Below are 20,272 nucleotides of genomic sequence, written 5' to 3'. Positions count from 1 at the left end.
CTTCTCATACATACCATGTTCTCTGTGCACACAGGTTCACCTACCTGCGATTCTCTGCCCAGGCCCTCTCTACCAGGATAATTGCATCTGTGCTTTCTAGGTCTATGAAGACAGTCATGCTTCATCCCTCTGGCATAGCTCTTCTTTTTTTTTTGCATCTTTGTTGGAGTGTAGTTGCTTTACAATGGTGTGTTGGTTTCTGCTTTGTGGCAGGGTGAATCAGTTATGCATGTGCATGTGTTCCCATGTCTCTTCCCTCTTGCGTCCCTCCCGCCCTCCCTGTCCCCACCCTCTAGGTGGTCACGGGGCGCCGAGCTGATCTCCCTGTGCTATGCGGCTGCTTCCCACTAGCTATCTATTTTATGTTTGCTGGTTTATATGTGTCCATGGCATAGCTCTTCTTATTCTGTGTTGTGAATATACTCTATGTGCTCACATGTCTTATCTTCACTAGAATGTGAGCTACTTGAGGGCAGGGGTCTTGGCATATTTTATACCTGTATGGAACTCTAAGACCTAGCAGGGTGCCTGGCACAGGATAGACACTCAATAATTGCTTATTGAATAAATGAATGGATTATGAGCTCCATGAAGGAAAAAAAAAAAAAAAGCTGAAGGCATTCCAACTGATGCAGAAAGTTGCCCTGATTCCTGATGACTTTCTGGTTCTTGGTTTCTTTCCTTGGAAAGGCCCATTCCAATGCCTGCCCTTGGGTTCCACTAGGACTTTTTGTATCACTCAAGATTCTCTGGTTGCAACCAACAGAAATCTCCTGTGGCTAACTTAAAGAGAAAAGGAGTTTACTGAAAGGAAATGCGGAAGGTTAGAGAATCAACGGGCAAGCAAAGCGGAGGAGTCTGGACAGGCAGGAGCCATCTTTTCTTCCCCGTAGATGTCCCCTTTTTTGCTTCAGCCGGTTTGAGTTTCTGTTATTTGCAACCAAAATGGCATTTACTAAGACGCTCTGCACAGCCCCAACTGGTAGCTCTTTGAAGCTACCAGCGACCTTTCTTTCCCCTGACGTTGTACCAAGGGACAGCAAGGTACCTGCAGTCCCCCCACCAGAACTCCCAATTTTCTGATCCCCCAAGAAGCTAAGCCAAACAACTTCCTTCCACCCTTGGCAATGGGGGCCCATTTGGATTCGTGACTTTGCAGATAAGGTGCCCTTCTCCAGCAACTTGGCAGAGCCAGCAGTGCCTGCTGTTGTGGAAACTGGGGTCATGAAGTGTCTACGGAAGAAAAGAGCTTCCCCTGGATCCGTGTTGCAAAGTGTGTTCCTGGTAAGTGGAGTGGTTTCCAATTTTTTAGCGTCTTAGGAATGAAAGCATTACACTAACGATGAGAGGAAACCCAAAATCTGCTAATGCATTTATTTTTTATTATTATTATTATTTTTAAAATTTATGGCTGCATTGGGTCTTCGTTGCTGCGCCCGGGCTTTCTCTAGTTGTGTCGAGCAGGGGCTACTCTTTGTTGCGTTGCGCGGGCTTCTCATTCCATGGCCTTCTCTTGTTGCGGAGCACAGGCTCTAGGCATGGAGGCTTCAGTAGTTGTGGCTCGCAGGCTCAAGAACGCAGGCTCAGTAGTTGTGGCGCCCGGGCTTAGTTGCTCCGCGGCATGTGGGATCTTCCTGGACCAGGGCTCGAGCCTGTGTCCCCTGCATTGGCAGGCGGTTTCTTAACCACTGCACCACCAGGGAAGCCCCTCATTTACTCTTAATGCTTCCCCCTGTTGAGGAAAAACAGGAGGAAAAAAGAAAGGGCAGGGCTTCCTTGGATGCCAGCAGCCACCAGAGCTGGAAGAGGCAAGGGATGGACTCCTCCCTAGAGCATCCAAGGGAGTTTGGTCCTTCTGAAAAACCTTGATTGCAGCCCAGCTGATGCTGATTTGGGGCTTCCAGCCCCCAGACCCATGAGAGAATACGTTTGTTGTTTTAGGCCACTAAGCTTGTGGGAATTCATCACTGTGTTTAGCAAACCAACACGGGGCTCAATCTTCAACTCATTAGAGACCAGCCCCCCACTTTGATCTGAACACTTCTGGACTCTTCCTATACGGCAGGAGTGCTGTGGGAATTGCACAAAGGACCTTAGTTGTTTTGTATGTGTGGAAACAATCAAGTAGAAAATTATTCACGTTGTTCAGAGAATAGCTCATGGATGTTTAGTACGTAAACTATGGAGCATGGATGCACCTCCGTCTAAAAGGAAGGCAGGGAGAATGTTAGCTGGGAATGGTAGCAATAGGCTGGAGCCCTGAATAGTGCCTAGGAAGACAAGGAAGTTATCTGCAAGAGTAAATTAAAACCAAAGCAGGAGGTCACTTTCATCTCAAAATTCCCGAAGGCACACTCATCCTGCTTGTTCACTGGTTCAGACTTCTCAGAGCTCTCTCTCTTTTCACTACAGAAAAAAGCTAAAAAGGTAAAAACCAGAAGAAAGACCCTGGCCCTTCCTTTCCTCTCCGCCGTGTTTTTGTTCTTAGACTAAATATAAGAAAGGCAGAGACAGGGGAGAAAAATCAAAAGCCACCCACCTCACCTGTTCTTGGGCCCTAACTGGCCCCAGGGCTATGAAAGAGCAAAGAAAATTCCCCCAGCACTCCCACCCCACCCAAAAGGAGGAATCTCAGCAGCCATATTGGTGCCATGTGACCTCCACCCTCTCAAGTCACAGCTGATAGTTATGTGTTCACCTGACCCAGGAGAACCAATCAGAAGCTGGGCTGGGCTAGGTTCATCTCTCCCAGGTCCTGGGTTGGGCAATGTGGTATCAGGGATTAAGGGGCCACAGGTGAGTGAAGTAGGGGACGTACCTCAGCACAGAGAGAAGGTGACTGCTGAAAGAGGCCGACATGAGGATGAGACCTCAGACATAGCTGTGTCCTGATGACTTTCTGGTCTTTGGTCCTGATGCCTTGGAAAGCCCAGCTGTACTTCTGCCCCTGGGTTCCACAAGAAATGCTGTGTCCTCCCAATAAATTCCCCTTTTAAGGTTGGATCCTAAATGTAGTCCATGTCCTTGAAGGCGGGCCCTGCCTTTGCATCATATCAGGCAGTGCTGGGCCCACAGTGGATACTCCACCTGGTCTCAATTTTGATTTTCACTTTTCTCAAACCAGTTACAGTTCTGAAAAGGGGAGCCACAAGCAGATGATTGAGATAAAAGATCGTGTTGGAGCACAACTGTGACTGCAGTGCAGAGCGCTGCCTGGTGTGTGTGTGCAGCTAAGTCAGCTGCATCCACCCACAGATAAGTATGGAGCTCCACAGATATGTGCCAGGGTACTGTTCTGGGTTCTGGGGATAAAGCATGAAGCCCCTCTCTCCATGGGAAGGGTCCTTGCTTGAACAGTGTTTCCCAAAGTGGGTCCCGTGGCCTTGGGTGACAATGACCATGGTCATTTTGGACTGGCTACTTGCCCTGGATCTAATCAACTTGAAAGCCACCAGGGAGCCACGTGCACAGAGAAAGCTGGTCTGCAAGAGGAGACTCATGAAGCAGAGGTTCACGGAGAAAACAGTCCTTCATAGAAAGAGATAGTTCTGGGCTCTCCTTAGCCTGGCCTCACTCACTGTCCTATAGGATGCCCCAGGCTACTTTCAATAAAGTCCTATCTTATGCTTAAACGAGTTGCAGTGGGTTTCTGTTGCTTGATGCCAAATGTTCTGAGACGCCTTGGCTCTGGATGAACACGTGTGAGATGGGAAATCTAAACTAAACCCACAACTGTGGAGCAAAACTGAAAATGGGACACAGCTTTATCCCTGGAAATGGATGGATCAATCAAACCACAGGCCATAAATGGGCAGTACACGAAGAGCCCTTCTGAGGATTACTGGTCTCATTTGTTGCCTTAAGGGCCCTGGCCAGGCCCACTTAGCTCCTAGGACAAATTGTGCTGAGTATTTAAGTGTGGAGGTACAAAAGGACAGCCCCTGTTCTGTATGCAAGCACAGAGGGCGAGAGATGGGCTTTCAACTGGGGAGGACTTTGTTTTAATCCAAGCACTGCTGCTTCCTAGAAGGATGATCGTGAGCAAATAATTGGATCCCTCTGAGCCTTCCTCTCTACACCAGCAAAATGGAGTTTCCTAATTTTTTTTTGTGTGTGTGTGGTATGCAGGCCTCTCACTGTTGTGGTCTCTCCTGTTGTGGAGCGCTGGCTCCAGATGCGCAGGTCCAGCAGCCATGGCTCATGGGACCAGCCGCTCCGTGGCATGTGGGATCCTCCCGGACTGGGGCACCTGTATTTCCTCTTAATAACAACCACACTGGCGTTTAAGTGAGCCTGGCTAGGCTTACAAATGCACACATAAAGATTACCAACTACCTTCCACAGAGATGGAAGAGGGAAGCTGAAGCTAAAACACCCTGTGAGGGCTTCCCTGGTGGCGCAGTGGTTGAGAGTCCGCCTGCCGATGCAGGGGACACGGGTTCGTGCCCTGGTCCAAAAAGATCCCACATGCCACAGATTGGCTGGGTCTGTGGGCCATGGCCACTGAGCCTGTGCGTCCGGAGCCTGTGCTCCGCAATGGGAGAGGCCACAACAGTGAGAGGCCCGCGAACCGCAAAAAAAAAAAAAACCCCAAACCAAAACAAAAAAAACACCCCGTGGGTAGTCAGAGGAGAGGACGGTCACAGCTCATCCCCCTGAGCCGTGTGCCAGGCATGATCTGAGCACTTGTACACATGTTAACTTATTAAAATACTTCTCACAATCCTATCAGGTTGGGACTACCATCACCCTGCGTACAGACTGAACAAAAGGAAACAGAATATGGTGTCCTCCTTGTGTTCACAAAGCCCGTTAACTGGCAGAGACAGGACTTGAAGGCCACAGTCCGGCTCCCGAGTCCATGCCATGCTTTACAGCCTCCAACTTCTCACGCTCATTCCTAGAGCCACCTGGGAAGGAGGAACCAGGCAACTAAAGACTGGGTTTGAATCAGACTCCACGTCTGACCAGCCACGTGATCCCGAGCAGGGGGCCTCGCCTCTCTGAGTCTCAACCTGGCTCCCTTAATGGGAACGTCAGCCTTCAGCAACGCTGTGACGAGTAACAGTGTAGCATGTGTGAACGGGCTCTGTAAACTCTGGAGTGTTCTGTGAGGTATAAACTACCCTCTATTCTCATTAGAGGGAATTCATTTCATAACCTGCTCCCGGCTCTTGAACTTTGCTGTGCATCCAGTCAGTGCTGGATGATCTGGAACCAACAGCTGGTCTATTTATGGCTGAAAAACCCACAGGTCATAGGAAGACAGCAGCACCGGAGCCCCTGGGTAGCCACAAAGATAAGGTCCATGTCTCGAGGACCGATGACATGGTGGTCACTGAAGGAACAGGCCCCCTCCTGCCCCTTCCACTAGTGACAACTGAAAACTTTGGTTTCCCCAACACCCCGATCCAAGATCAACCCGACTCTTTGCCCAATGTTGGAGAAGTACCGGCGTGTCCTGCAGGCCTGGCTGGCCCCCTCTGACTGTGTGTTGCCTCCTTCCACAGATCAGTGCCCTACAGCAAGGCTACAACCAGGTGCTGTGCCAGACCCTGTCTGAGAGAAACTTAGAAATCACCTCCCTGAAGCACGAGGCCGAGAACTTAAGGAGGGAGACCGCCATTACGTCAGGTGAGGCCCTTCTGCATTCAGGCCTCAGAGCTTTTGCCCTCCCCCTGCAGACATCACCAGTCAACCAGCACACCTGTGCCCGTGACATGGGTGCAGCCTCAGGGATCACCCGTGTCGGTGCATTAGAGTTCTCCCTCAGTGGAGGTTTCTTGCCGCCCAGTTCCGAGGGCAGGGCCTGGTAAATATTTGAGAGAATGGTATCTCTTGGCTACAAGGTCTCCTGAGCACTGGCCCCACCAGGGAGAACACAGGTCGCCTTGTGGCTTGGGTGGTTCCACAAAGCAGCCTGAGTGCAAACTAGAGCGTGGACAAAATGGGGTCACTCCTTTAAGGCACCCATTGTCTCACCCATTTCAGCCGAGTGCACTTGGGCCCAAGGGAAACCATTTTCTAATTTGATCAGAGGTGGTTACCTGACAAAGGGCCTGGGTTGGGAGAGGGGCAGCCAACGCACAGCTGTGGCTGAGCTTTGATTCCCTGGATTCCTTCATTGCTTCAACATATTTCTTGAGCTCCTACTAGGTGTCAGGCCCCATTCCAGGCCCCGGGGAGGGAGAGCCAAGCAAGACAGTCAGATTCCTGTACTCACAGATTCGGGAGGGGGTGACAGACAATAAAAGTAAACGGATGAATAAACAAGCCCACTTCAGAGAGCAGTGGTGCTGTGGAGAAAATAAACTGTGTGTCGTGGTGGCCAGCGCTTCAAGCGGGGAGGCCAAGGGGGACCAGCTTAGTGGGTGTGCAACCATGGAACTCAGGTGGGACTTGAACCCGTGGGCTGGGACTCGAACCCAGTCAGAACCCACTATCTTTTAATCGAGATCACGCATGTGGTCTCGGGACTTAATAAAGCTCAGGTTCTTTATGTCTCATGCAGAAAGAATTCAGTGAGAGACAAAGTAAGAAGTGGATTTCTTTAGAGAGAAACACACTCCACAGACAGAGTGTGGGCTATCTCAGAAGGCTAGAGGCCCCTAAATATGGGGTGGTTAGTTTTTATGGGGTGGGTAATTTTATTGGCTAATGAGTGGGAGGATTGGGACAACTCTAATATTTTGGGGAAGGGGCGGGGATTTCCAGGAATTGGGCCACCACCCACTTTTTTTTTTTTCCTGTACACGGGCCTCTCGCTGCTGTGGCCTCTCCCGTTGCGGAGCCCTGGCTCCGGACGCACAGGCTCAGTGGCCATGGCTCATGGGCCCAGTCGCTCCGTGGCATGTGGGATCTTCCCGGACAGGGGCACGAACCCGTGTCCCCTGAATCGGCAGGTGGACTCTCAACCACCGCGCCACCAGGGAAGCCCCACCACCCACTTTTTGATCTTTATGGTCAGCCTCGGAACTGTCCTGGTACTGGTGGGTGTGTCATTTCGCTCATGTATTACAATGAGTCTGTAATGAGGCTCCAGTCCCCCTGGAAGTCGTATCTTACGCCCCCTTGGACCTAGCTGATTCTAACCAGTTTATGTTGTATCCTCCACGGCTATGTCCTTCTTTTAGAGAGGACCTGTTTCACGTGAGCAAGGACAAGCCAAGGGCAAGAGAGGCTGCATGGAGTGAACAGGGGATTGTGGGGCTGGGCAGGGTCGGGGGGTCTGGGTTTTTATTCCAAGGGTGTTGGGAATCCAGTGGAGGTTTTTAAGCAGAAACTGACATGCCTAGAGACCTGAAGAGGATGGGACCACTCACAGACGAGGGGAGGGAGAGAAGCAGGTGACAGGGAGGAGGCAGTGAGCCTCGGAGGGGCACATCACTCTGAAAGCAGCCAGCGCGTAACAGGAAACATGCCCACAGCTGTAGAAGCCAGACATAGCATTGAGTCGCACGTGAATCCCCATCTCTGTATGAATCCGTGCTTTTCTTCTGCCTCACTCTGCAACTTAATCACACCCAGCCCCACCCCCTGCTGCCCCCAGGTCTCTGCTTATGCTCCTCCCTCACTTGGGATGTCCTCAGATATTTTCTGAGCACCTCCCCCAGGCTAGGTGCTGTTCTGGGCACCAGGAATGGAAGGATGAACTCGCTGGTCCTCACCTTCCTCCCGTATGTCGGCCAGTGAAACCTCATCCAAGCATCAAGCCTGTCTCAGATCCCACCTTCTCCGATCAGGGAGTCGGACAGACCTGGGTTGGGATAACGCTTGAGATGGGCTGGACCCACTCAAAGTGTGGCAAGCCCCAGAGGGATTTCCAAGTAACTGAACTGTGTCCTGGAGGCAAAGCTCATTTTTAAACTGAAATTCTGGAGCATTTTGTGCTGTATTTCATAGACATTCTTGATTGATATCTACCACTAAAACTGGGCCTGATGTTCTTTCAAGAAAAGAACCATAGGAGATAACCCAATACCACTGCATTTATGCACCCTTCTTCCCACTTTTATTCAAAATGATACTACAATGCAAGAGGGAAGAGATATGGGGAGATATGTATATGCATAACTGATTCACTTGGTTATAAAGCAGAAACTAACACACCATTGTAAAGCAATTATACTCCAATAAAGATGTTTAAAAAAATGATACTACAGTAATGGAGTAGTTATCTATTGCTGCATAACAAGTTACCCCAAAATGTAATGGATAAAACCCCAACCAATATTTATTATCTCCCCCAGTTTCTGTAGTTCAGGAATTTGAGCGGGGGGTGACTTAGTTCTCATGAGTTGCAGTCAAGATGTCGGCTGGGGCATCAGTCATGTCATCTAAAGCCTCAGGGGGAGCCGGAGGATCCCCCTTCCGAATGGCTGCTCATGTGGCTATTGGCTGGAGGCCTTAGTCCCTGAGCACACATGCTTCTCTCTTGGGCTGCTTGAGTGTCCTCACAACACAGCAGTTGGCTTCCCCCAGAGTGAGTGATTCAAGAGGGAGCAAAGAGGAGGCCACAGTGTCTTTTATGACTCAGCCTGAGAGGAAACAGTTCGTCATTTCCACAGTATCATATTGGTTACCCATGGCAGCCCTATTCAAGGTGGGAGGGGCTACACAGGGCATGAATTCTAGGCGGCAGGGATCATTGGGGCCATTTTGGAAGCTGGCTGCCGAGAATAATAATAGGCGCCATGGAACAAACATAATTTAGCCACTTTGTGTTCTTGGGACATACCGTCTCATTTGACCCTTACAATAAATCTGTGTGGGACAGACAGTGGGAGGTGAAATAGCTTGTCCAAGACCATGAAGCTAATAAGTGGTAGAGAGGGGTCCAAACTCAGAGGACTGTGAAACCAACCACCCCATCAATAGCGTCCAGCAGTGCCCTCTGCCACACACCCGTCTCCTGGCCTCTGGAGAAGAATTCCTGGACCTTCCCTGTGCTGGGCCTTTGTTCCCCAGGCCCATGGTGTGGCCTCTCCTCCCAGCTTTGCCTGGCCTGTGCTCACAAGGGGCCCCCAAAGGTTTCTCCTCTCGCTGGTGCCGACTGCCCCTCATTCTCACTGAAGCCTCAAACCCTGTTCCGTGGACTTTGCTCTCATTCCCATTCCTGCTCTGGGACCCTTGGAAAAAGCCTCCCCAGTTCTAGGCGGGCACCGGTGGTGGCCCAGGCTTGGAAGGTCTTGTCCGAACATTGGCTGACAGCCATGGTGTTGCCAACAATCCTTCCTGCCTCTTTGACCTCCATGAGTCTTTTGTTTTGGTTTGGTTTGGTTCTTTTACAGAGATGGTGTCATCTTTGCAAAGAGACGTGTTAGTAAAGGATGGTCAAGTTCAACAACTACAACAGGAGGTGAATCAACTGAAAAGTGAGAACAAAGAAAAGGATCACCAGCTCGAAGCCCTCAGCTCCAGAGTGAGTGTCGGGTCATCAGCAAATTGTAGCTGTGAAAAGCAGACACAGTGGAGTCACATGACACACGGTGGTGAGATGAGGCCAGTGCCCAAGGACCCAGGGAGGGTAGCTGCTGGGCAGGTGGCCAACTTCTCTGAAGCCTTTCAAAGAACAGCATGTATGTGGCTCAGAATAAGCATAATAGATTTTCAAATCCAGCAAACATTTTCTAACCCCTATTATAAATGAGTTTGTTTAATCCCAGCAACAAACACACCTATGAGCATATACTGCCATTGCAAAGTTTAATATTAAGCAGAATACGATCTCTCTGTGAGCAAGGATGGCAGAATACGATCTCTCTGTGAGCAAGGATGACCACACGGCTGCATCGTGGTCCCAGCACCACTGGTTCTCATAATTGTCTTCAAAGCAGAACGTTTGAAGGTCCAGATGCAAACACGCAGACTCTCATTTCTTCCTTAGACTTTAGTGTGTAGAATGTCTCTATGGAAGATGAACGTGGTAGGCAAGCAAAGAGCTTTTTACATGTAACTTTGACTATTTGCAAATCTTGCCTTCAATGCTAACTTTAGAATCCTGACTCTATAGGATAAGATTTCTCAGTATTTGCATGATGTGCCTGTTTCTGTGAGTCAAGGTAAAACCTCAAAGCTTTCATCTCAGGTGGCAACTCAGAGATTCCCAGAGGCTACCCGATAGCTAGGTCTGCATGGGGGTGGGATGAGAACAGATCTTGAGGTTCCAAGGAAAAGGCACAGTAGGTAATACCTGGTACGTAGTACCATACCCAGTTTGGAACTGGTGAAAGGCACTGCATGAGCTTTGGGATCAAACAGACCAGGGTCCAATCCCAGAGCTTTCTTTTATTGTAACTTATTTGGCCTCCATTTCCCCATCTGTGAAATGGGGATGACAAAATCGTTTTCCGAGAAGTGGGAGGCTGGTTTTCGTTGTGCTCTTCTGCCTCTGCCCGAGGTTGGCTGCCTGGCCAAGCCCTCTGCATTCGTTTCTCCCAAGCAGACTGTCTTCCCAGGCATGTGCTATAGCTGTTTTATGTATGTGTGTGTGTGTGTGTGTGTGTGTTGGGGACGGGAAGGGGATGCAGAGCTGGTGCTAAGTAGAAGGAATCTGCAAAGACAGCACCTGCTTGGCTCTTCTACCTCCTGAAGTGCATTTGGATGATTTATGTCCCCGTTTCCCCTTCCTCATTGACCTTGGAGTGAGGTCCCTCCTCCTCTAGACTGTGCTGGCCAATAGCACAAGGGCTCGTCACCACCAAGGGTACTGCTCTTGTGAACATTTGAGATGCCTTTTTTTTTAATGACATACATCATGTGTGTTAATTTTAGAAAAATAAGTAGATGACATTGAGAAGAAAAAATAAAAAGAGAGGAGAGGAAATGCTACCTTGAGAAATCAGTGTTAATATTTTCATGTCTGTTTTTCCAGTCTTGTTTCTATATATTGCCTAGAAATCAATCAATCAATCATTTTATAGTGAATTTATACTATGCACATTTTTTAAATTTTTAAATACTTATTATTTTCCCATTCTAATAAATCAACGCTCTTATCATTCGTCTTAAAAGCTACATACTTTCTCCTGGATGTACCCAGTGTTATAAAGTGGTCTGCTGTTCTAAACAACACTTGGGTTGTTTCCTCTTTTTTTTTTTTTTTCTTCCACTGTTACTGACAATTCTGTGAAGAGCATCCTTGAAACTACAAATTTACTTATTTCTCCAGTCATTGTCCTTAAGGTACATTCCTAAAGTGGGAATTGCTGGGTCAAAAGAAGGCACATCCATCCTTATGCCCTTAATGCCTGTTGCCAAGCCGCCCTCGGGCAAGACAGCTCCGTTTTCCCCTCCACACCAGTCAGGGCAGTTGTGTCTTTGAGATGCAACCTGCACAAAAGCCCTAAGATGGACCCCAGCTCACTGGCTCGGCCCCCTCCACCCTCACCGGTCACAGCGTGAAAACATCCCAATTCCTTCACCCTAAGTACCCAGACTCTACAAAGCTGGATTTCGCCTGCAGTGAAGTTTGCTGGCTCTTGAAGAGGAATTTAGACGCTCTATTCCTCAGAACTCATGAGAGGGGTGAACTGGGAATGACTGCAGGATCCCGTGCTCCCATCACACAAATGGTCTCGCCTCTCAGAATTCAGAGGTGTGATTGGGTTATACAGCAGGAAACACTCCTGGGCGTGAACACAGGTACTGGGAACCCCTGCCAAGCCCCCGTGGCCTTGTCCTTTTTCTCCACAGTGCTCAGTGCTGAAAGAAGAGTTACAGAAGGAAGATGCCCAGAAGGAGAAGTGGGAAGCCCAAGAGAAAGAGTTAAAACTCTGCAAAACCGTGCGTTGAACCTCCTGCCCCCTAGGTGTCCACTGAAAGCCTAGATTGTGGCCTTGAGGGTTTTGGAGGGGTTCCTTGGCCCATTAGCTAGCACAAGCTCTGGGGCTTTCTGGGTGTTTGTCTGTTAATGTAGTCTCCTAATTGGTTTGCTGGCCTCAAAGAGATGGGTGAAAAGACCATGGAAAACACACTCTCCCCAGATTTTCTGGGCAGTTGGCTCAAGGCCCCACATCAGGTTTCCCCTGGGGAAAGGGACAGGAAGTGGCCACCGTACGCTGCTAGAAATTCACCGTGGTCCCTACCCCTGGACTTGTGATGCCCAGACTTTCATGATCCACTGTCACAAGTTTTATCACAGCCCTGAACACTGTTATTAACACAACTCTTCTTGAAGTGTTTTTGCTTAAATACATTCAATTTTACAACAATTCATAAAAACAAAGTAAAAAGCAAATGTATCACTGGCCTTGTATGGAAGGTGAACATAAAAATGAATACAATGAAAAGATGACCACTCAATGTAAATGTTCACCCCCTGTACCAGCCCGAACACTCGTGCACATCACCAGGCATACGTTTTCCATCCGTTGGGAAGGACGGTGCCTGGGACGGGGGCAGGAGACATGTGTTCTTCTCTCTGTCAGGAGCACACTTCTCTGCCTCAAATGAGAAAAAAGAAAAATAGCATTGTTCTTTTCTTCCAAACTGTGCCCATTGTGTCTTCCAAACAGCCCTTATTTAGATTGAACTCAAAAATATACCCCAAGGAAAGAGACTCTAATGAGTGGATAGGTATCTTGTACTGTTTAATCCAGGATCCATGCTGATCTTCAAAAGAAACTCAAATTTTCCCTCACCCAGCCCTTTCATTGCATCCGTTGAAAGAAAGTCCACTTTGCCTCAAAGATGTGGAATTGTCCCCCAAGGGAAGGAGTTAAGCGAATCCCAGACTAGGTTTCTGCCTTAATGAACCGGATGAAGTGAGTTGTGAAGTTGACTTCCCTGTTGTTGGAACTCTTTCAGCAAATCCATGACATGGAAAAAGAAATGAGGAAGCTCAGGGTGGAGCTGAAAAGGAGCAGTACCGAGCAGAGCCTGATCTCTCTGAGGCTGCGGGAAAAGAGCAAGGTATGGCAGGGACAGGTCGGCCTGGGAACCACTCTGGGGCCAGCACTCCACCTGCATCATCTCTGTTCATCCTCACAATGACCCCATGCGGTCTATACTGGTATTCACCCCACTTTACAGTTGGGAAAACTGAGGCTCACAGAGGTGAAGGAAGTTATCCAAGTTCACTTGCATAAAGTAGTTGTGGCAGAACTTGAATCCAGGTCTGCCTGACTCCAAAGCTCCTGTGTGTAACCACAACCCTAGACTGCCTTCAGATATTAATTGTGAAATTATCTAAGAAAGAATTGATCCATTAAATCAAGTTTGCCAATGATGTTGTTCCAACTTAAATTCTCATATTGATTTTTTTTGTCTTTTTGTTCCATCATTGAGAATGTTTTTAAAAATCTCAACATGTTTGTCATTTGTGTGTTTCTTCTTTTAATATGAACAATTTTTGCTTTATATATTTTGAGGCTGTGTTACTAGGTGCATATAAATTTAGAATCCTAATACTTCCTGTAGAGCAAAACTTTAGATCATCATGAAATGTCCCTTTTCATCTCTAGTAGTGTTTCTCCCTTATCGTCTCCTTTGTCATTTAGCTTCATCACTGGCTTTCTGTTGGTTAGAGTTTTCATACCATATCTTTTTCATATGTTCTCTGTCAATTTTTGTCTTAAGGTTTAGACATATGCCTTCAAATAGCGTATCATTTTTACAAAATCCAGTTTGACAATCTTTGACTTTTAGTCCATTTATATTATGTAATTACTCGTGTACTGGGGTTTAAATCTACCTTCTTGCTCAATACCAGTTGTACCATCTGTGCTATGTTCCTTTTTCTCTCCTTTCTTGCCTCCTTCTGAGTGGATGGTTTTCTCTTATTCCACTTTCGCCCTCTATTAGCTTGGAAATATTTCACTTTTTTACTATTCTTTTAGTAATAGTAAGACAATAGCATTCATCCTTGACTCACCAAAATCACACATTAATTAAGTTTTTCACTCTTCTACTATTCTCTTAGTAGTCATCCTGAAGACTACAATATGCATTCTTTTTTTTTTTTTTTTTTTTTTTTGTGGTACGTGGGCCTCTCACTGTTGTGGCCTCTCCCGTTGTGGAGCACAGGCTCCGGACGCACAGGCTCAGTGGCCATGGCCCACGGGCCTAGCCATTCCGCGGCATGTGGGATCCTCCCGGACCGGAACACGAACCCATGTCCCCTGCATCGGCAGGCGGACTCTCAACCACTGCGCCACCAGGGAAGCCCTGCATTCTTAACTTCCCAAGAGGCAATAGTAGTTGATAATTATGCCCTTCTCCTTGACAGTGCAATGAGTTTCAAACACCTTAACTTCACTTACCCCCTCCAGATTTATAAGCCATTGCTGTCATTTTCTAAACTCCTCTTGATAGTTAAAACCCCACAAGACATTACTAGTGTTTTTCTATAGTCAGTATCATATCCACACATTACCCTTACTGTTGCTTGTCTTTTCTGCATCTCTGATCACCCACCTGGGTTCATTTTTCTTGTGCCTGAAGAATAGCCTTTAATGTTTTCCCTCATTGTGACTCTACTGATGACAAATTCTCAAATGTGCCTGTGTGTCTGTCTGGAGATGTATATTTAACCTTCATTCTTTTTTTTTTTTTTTTTTTTTTTTTTGCAGTATGTGGGCCTCTCACTGTTGTGGCCTCTCCCGTTGCGGAGCACAGGCTCCGGATGCACAGGCCCAGCGGCCATGGCTCACGGGCCCAGCCGCTCCACGGCATGTGGGATCTTCCCAGACTGGGTCACGAACCCGTTTCCCCTGCATCGGCAGGCGGACTCTCAACCACTGCGCCACCAGGGAAGCCCACCTTCATTCTTAAAACACATTTGACTGTGTATTGAATTCTACAATGGCAATTCTTTTCTTTCAGCACATTAGATACAGCATTAGATATGTCACTATTGTCTTGTGGCTCCGATTATTTCTATTTAGAAGTCATTTGTAAGCCTAACTGTTGTACCTTTGCATAACCTGTCTTTTTCTCTGGTTGCTTTTAAGATTGTCTTTTCCCCTGATTTCCAGCCGTTTTATTATGGTTTATCTAGGTGTGGATTCAGTTTTATTTACCTCGTTCAGAGTTCGTAGGGGCTTCTTGAATCCCTGGCTTGGTGTTTTGCCTTAGTTCAGGCGCTTGGGCTCTGTACCACACAGGCAGTGGGGAGCTACTAAGGCTTCTAAACAAGTGACTGATGGAAAGACATTCGTGGACAGTAATAAGGGTGAAAATGATAGTTACAATTTCTCAGGTACTAGGCGTTCCCCTGAACATTTCATCTCTTCATCTTCACAACAGCGCTGTGATCTAGAAATCATCCTCTCCATTTTACAGATGAGAAAGTCAAGGCTACTAGTTACTAGTAAACTAACTAGCCCAATGGCACAGTCGGTTTTGTCTGACTCCAGGTTCGTCTGACTTCAGTGACCCTGGCGTAGCAAACAGCCACATGCTACTGTTTTCACTGAAATTAATAAAAATTAACTAAAATTTTTAATTCAGTTCCTCCGTCACACCAGCCCCATTTCGAGTGCTTGATCCCCAGATGTGGCTGGTGGCTGCCGTATTAGACAACACAGCCTCGCTCAGAGTACCTGTACCGTTGCAGAAAGTTCTGTTGGACAGAGCTGCCTTACAGCAAGGTAACTCTCACAGTCCCGTTAAGATTGCACTGGAAGAAACTAAACTAGAGGCGAGGAGGCCAGTTGTCACAGTCCAGCTAGCATGTGAGAGGGACTGGAGGACAGGCGTGAGACCACTGAGTGTGAGAGAGGGAGCAGGGCGGCCGCTGAAGGTGACTCTGAGACTTGGGGACGGGAACGGGGGCTGTTCATGCAGAGCACAGATAAGGGCAGAGCCCAAGGCTGGACTTGGCTTTTGCAGCATATGAAAAAGGCTGCTGATACAGAAGTCAGAGCATGTTTAGACCTGGGAGAAAACTAAGGCCCAGAGAGCTTAGATGACTTTTCCAAGGTAACGGAGCTGGGTAGAGGCTCTTCCACTGGACCACACTACTCAGAAGAAAGCTCTTAAGGGCTTTTCTGGGTCTTTTATTAGATCCCTGTGATCCCCCTCTTCAGATCCCTAAAAAAACAGCCTGTGAATTTGTTTCAGCACAAACACTTTCCATTTATTTATGAGAGTTTGCCTCATTTCCTGTTAGTGCCAGAGCCCAGGGCTCAGCAGGTGCATCCAAGAATTGAGCAGCTGCGAGGCCTACACTGGCCAGCCAAGGGTAGTGTGGAGCACTCCCAAGCTTACCATGCGTTGACTGTTACCCAAGCAAGGGGGGAAAACTAGGCAAGCTTCTCCACTTTAAATGCCTTCCTTGGTAGGCTGCAATTCTTAATAGACATTGCTTTAGCAAGCCTCCAGAGAGGTTACCACCAGTGAGTGTGCTCAAAGTGGTAACGACAAACAGTTATGATAATAAACCCAATCATAACATTTCCAAGTACCCATCACGAGTTATTAGAACGAGACTGTACGGCGGACATTGCCGTCCACCTTTCATAGGTTACAACAGTACTTAACACACTCACAGAGCCCTTAAGCACTATTCCAAACATTGAATGCCCACAATAACTCTATGCAGTGATACTAGTATCATCATCCCCATTTGACAGATGAGGACACTGAGTCACGGAGCAGTGAAATAACTTTCCGAGTGTCGTACGGCTTGTTAGGGACCGAGCTGGGATGGGAGTGTGCGGTAGAACATAGTTGAGCCCCGGGTGCAGAGCTCGGCCCTTTCCCGTAGGGGGCAACTCCCTGTGAGTTTGCCTCCACCCTGTGCATGCCTGTGACCCCTGCTGCTGGGCTGCAGCTGTCCCTACCCCTCAGGGACTCCCCCACTGCCATTAGCCCCCCCAGAAGAGTTTCCCCAGAGGGCATGATGGTCACATTAGCAGCAAGCCCTCGGTTTCATCATCCTTTCAGGTGGAAGAGAAGCTTCGGGAGGATTCCAGAAGGAAATTGCTTCAGCTGCAAGAAATGAGGAACAGAGAAAACCTCATTAAAGCCAATTTGGAAAGGGCAGTAGGTCAGGTAGGCGTGCTGCAGAGCCCCTTCACGGGCCCGTGCTCTCCACAGAATCCCGCACCCAAGCGGCCGGCAGGGATGAAAGAGGAGGAAGACGGCCTGCCTTAGTTCACCCGCTTATTTTCTATGTGAAGAAGTGTCTAGAAAGAACTAGAGCTGAGATTCTACCTAGATCTGGAGTCTGAGCTCTTAACCACGATGCTCTACTACTTCGCTATTAGTTACTAAGCTAAGCATCGTTTTTCTGTGTTTTGAAGAAAGTTTCGTGAACCTTTGTCCCGCCCCCAAAGGTAGTGGAAATGACTCCTGCGTTAGTCCTGTCCCCCATCAGCTGCAGTTCCCCTTCCCCTCATTTCAGATGAAGATCAACAGTTCTTGGGAAACTCAGCAGTATTTGCTGCGAGAAGAGTTACGGCAGCATCTGGCAGAGAAGGAGAAGCTGACTGAGGAAAGGCTACAGCAAGAGGAGAAGCTGAAAGCCAGAGTCAAGCGGCTAATGGCAGAGAAATCGGTAAGGTGGTCCCCGTCCTTTTCTTTACTACTGGAAACTGATGAAATGGGCTTTCCTATGAGAAACAGAGGGCACGTACTTAGATGGAGGAATCTCAGCAACTCCTTGTTGGGAGCTAAATTAATTAAAGAGGGTGAATGGTGTAGGAGGAATTAACATGAAGCTTGAATCCTAAAACTCAGAGATCAACTTGAAGATCAACTTGAAGAGGCAAGCTTATTGAAATGTCTAGAAATGGTACTTTGTTTATATACCGCAGCTGATTTTATTGATACAAATCCCAGTCGTTACTGCGGGTCCTGGTTTGTGTCTAAGTGTGTGCAAGACCAACCAATAGTATTTCAGTCTTTCTCTTCATGCATATCAGGGGAAACACATGGCCAAAACTGCAACTTACTTTTCCAGAAACCAGCCAATTAGAGGATAGTTTACAGTGGCGCCTCTCAACTCAAAGGTGTCCACGGATCATATGGGGATGTTGTTGAAATGCAGATTCTGACTCAGCAGGTCTCGGGTGGGGGGAGCCTGGGATTCTGCATTTCTGAACAGCTCCCAGCTGGTACCAAGAGCACAGCTCTGCAGACTACATTTTTAGCCACAAAGTCTTAGAAGAAGGTTTTCCCCAAGTTGGCCGATAAGAACCACCTGGGTCTTCTCTGGTGGCAGAGTAGTTGAGAGTCCGCCTGCCGATGCAGGGGACACGGGTTCGTGCCCCGGTCTGGGAAGATCCCACATGCCGCGGAGCGGCTGGGCCTGTGAGCCATGGCCGCTGAGCCTGCGCGTCCGGAGCCTGTGCTCCGCAACTGGAGAGGCCACAACACTGAGAGGCCCGCGTACCGCAAAAAAAAAGGGGAGTGGAGGGGGCTTTTTTAAGGATATAGGGGTGAGTGCCTCATAAAAACTGGGAGCTGAAAGAGAGCCTGGCCTCGAAATAGAACTGGTAAGCCATCAGATCTCAGGCATCATCTCTTTTACACACACACAAGCATGCGCACATGCACACACAGGCCGTATCTCCTCTCTGTGTCTCTGTGTGGCTCCCCTGATCTCTGCTCTCTCCAGTCATGTGACAGGAAGGAATGACCTCATGGTCCCCCAGTTCAAAGGACCAGCCCAGGAAGCAAGTAGCATCTTAGAGCCCATAACCCAAATCCTGGGAGTGACCATCTTAAAAGCCCAGCCCATGGGCCTCCCTGGTGGCGCAGTGGTTGAGAGTCCGCCTGCCGATGCAGGGGATACGGGTTCGTGCCCCGGTCTGGGAGGATCCCATATGCCGCGGAGCGGCTGGGCCCGTGAGCCATGGCCTCTGGGCCTGCGCGTCCGGAGCCTGTGCTCCGCAACGGGAGAGGCCACAACAGTGAGAGGCCCGCATACCGCAAAAAGAAAAAAAAAAAAAAAAAAAAAAAAAGCCCAGCCCGTGCCAAGTGCCCGATCAGCTATGACCAGGGACAGAGTCACACACATGGCTGCCTGGATCCAGGAGTAGTGCTCAGAAAAGGGTTAGACAGACCCCCTAGAGTATGCTGCATTTTACCCTCCTAAGACATCAGAGACATAAGGCATTCAGTTCAGTAACAGCTTTTCGAGAGAAAGTCCATCCCAATGAAATTGCCTATAATCAGAAACTCCTGGTTCAAAAAAAGATGCAAATGTAAGAAGAAAACGTTATCTGTGTATCTGGAAGAGTGTACACCAAAATGTGAATAAGGTTACCTGTGGGTAGTGTGATAATGGTGGATCATTTTACCTTCGTTTTGCTCACGTCTGTGTGTATATAAATATTTTTTACAACAAAGATTTTATTTTGAGTAAAAAAAAATGCCATTTGAGAAATATTTGGGGATCTCCCTACAATTATAGAGTTTGGGCATTTGTTGCTCTTGCTTGTTGTAGGTTGGAGCCAGAAAAGGCACCCCAAAGATGGACCAAGGAAGGGAGATGCTGAAGAGAGAAATGTCCAGCAAATCCAGCGAGAGCCTTCTGTTTTCTAAACCTGGTGGAAGGAACTAGAAACGTCGCCCCGCTGGGCCTCACATGATCCTCCGTGAGTCAGTGTAACTCTTCTGCGTCAAACTACTAAGATGCTTTTTTAGGACATTAAAGATTGCTACCCTAGTATGTTGCTTCCTAGACTGGTATTTTGCACAATACTGTATTTGGGAGTGTGTGAGGAGAGGGGTTCTTTTCACAGATATTATGAATGTAAACATACACAGGCGTATGAAGAATAAGTTTGAAATTCAGACTCCTAGGCCTGGTAGATGCAATTATGTGTTTGGGTAGTGACAAACCCAAATGTCACACCTCCAAGGAGCTCTGAGAAGCCCGCAGTTGAGAAAACCCAGGACGTGTACTGGGGCCACAGGACAGAATGGTAACCTCAGGGCTGTTGGGGCCATGGTATAGTGCATTTATATCTGAATTTATTCTAATAAATGTGAACAGCAACCAGTTTTATCGCTTCCGTAACAGTGAGTCATGTTTATATGGCGCTCTGCGGTGTTCAAAACACTTCTCATCTAATCCTCTCTCAAGCCCTGGGAGGTAAATAGCATTATGTTCCCCATTTTACAAATGAGGAATCTGAGGCCCAGAGAGGTTAAATGGCCCGTCTAAAGTCACACAGCTAGTAAATTCAAGAATTGGGTCTGGAACCCAGGTTTCTAACTCCATCTCACGCTGCCCATTCTGCCGCACCAAGACAGCCCAGTAGGTCAAGTCCCAGGCCATCAGGACAGACCAAGTACCCAGTCATCAAAGAACACACACTGC

At 48.1% G+C, this 20,272-nt stretch overlaps 1 long non-coding RNA gene and 1 pseudogene across 2 annotated transcripts in view; one reads left to right on the top strand and one right to left on the bottom strand.

The window, feature by feature from the left end:
* The window catches only part of LOC308620770 (centrosomal protein of 78 kDa-like), a 1,829,729-nt pseudogene that overhangs the window by 285,794 nt on the left and 1,523,663 nt on the right, over positions 1-20,272 (bottom strand). The window lies entirely within an intron of this gene.
* LOC308621112 lies at positions 9,358-12,888 on the top strand. Its single transcript, XR_014016406.1, has 3 exons — positions 9,358-9,421; positions 11,695-11,784; positions 12,808-12,888. It is a non-coding gene; the product is annotated as an uncharacterized lncRNA (long non-coding RNA).

Source organism: Mesoplodon bidens (genome assembly GCF_964165515.1).
Source record: "Mesoplodon bidens genome assembly, chromosome: 7".
Taxonomy (NCBI): domain Eukaryota; kingdom Metazoa; phylum Chordata; class Mammalia; order Artiodactyla; family Ziphiidae; genus Mesoplodon; species Mesoplodon bidens.
This window is presented reverse-complemented; position numbering and strand designations above follow the sequence as displayed.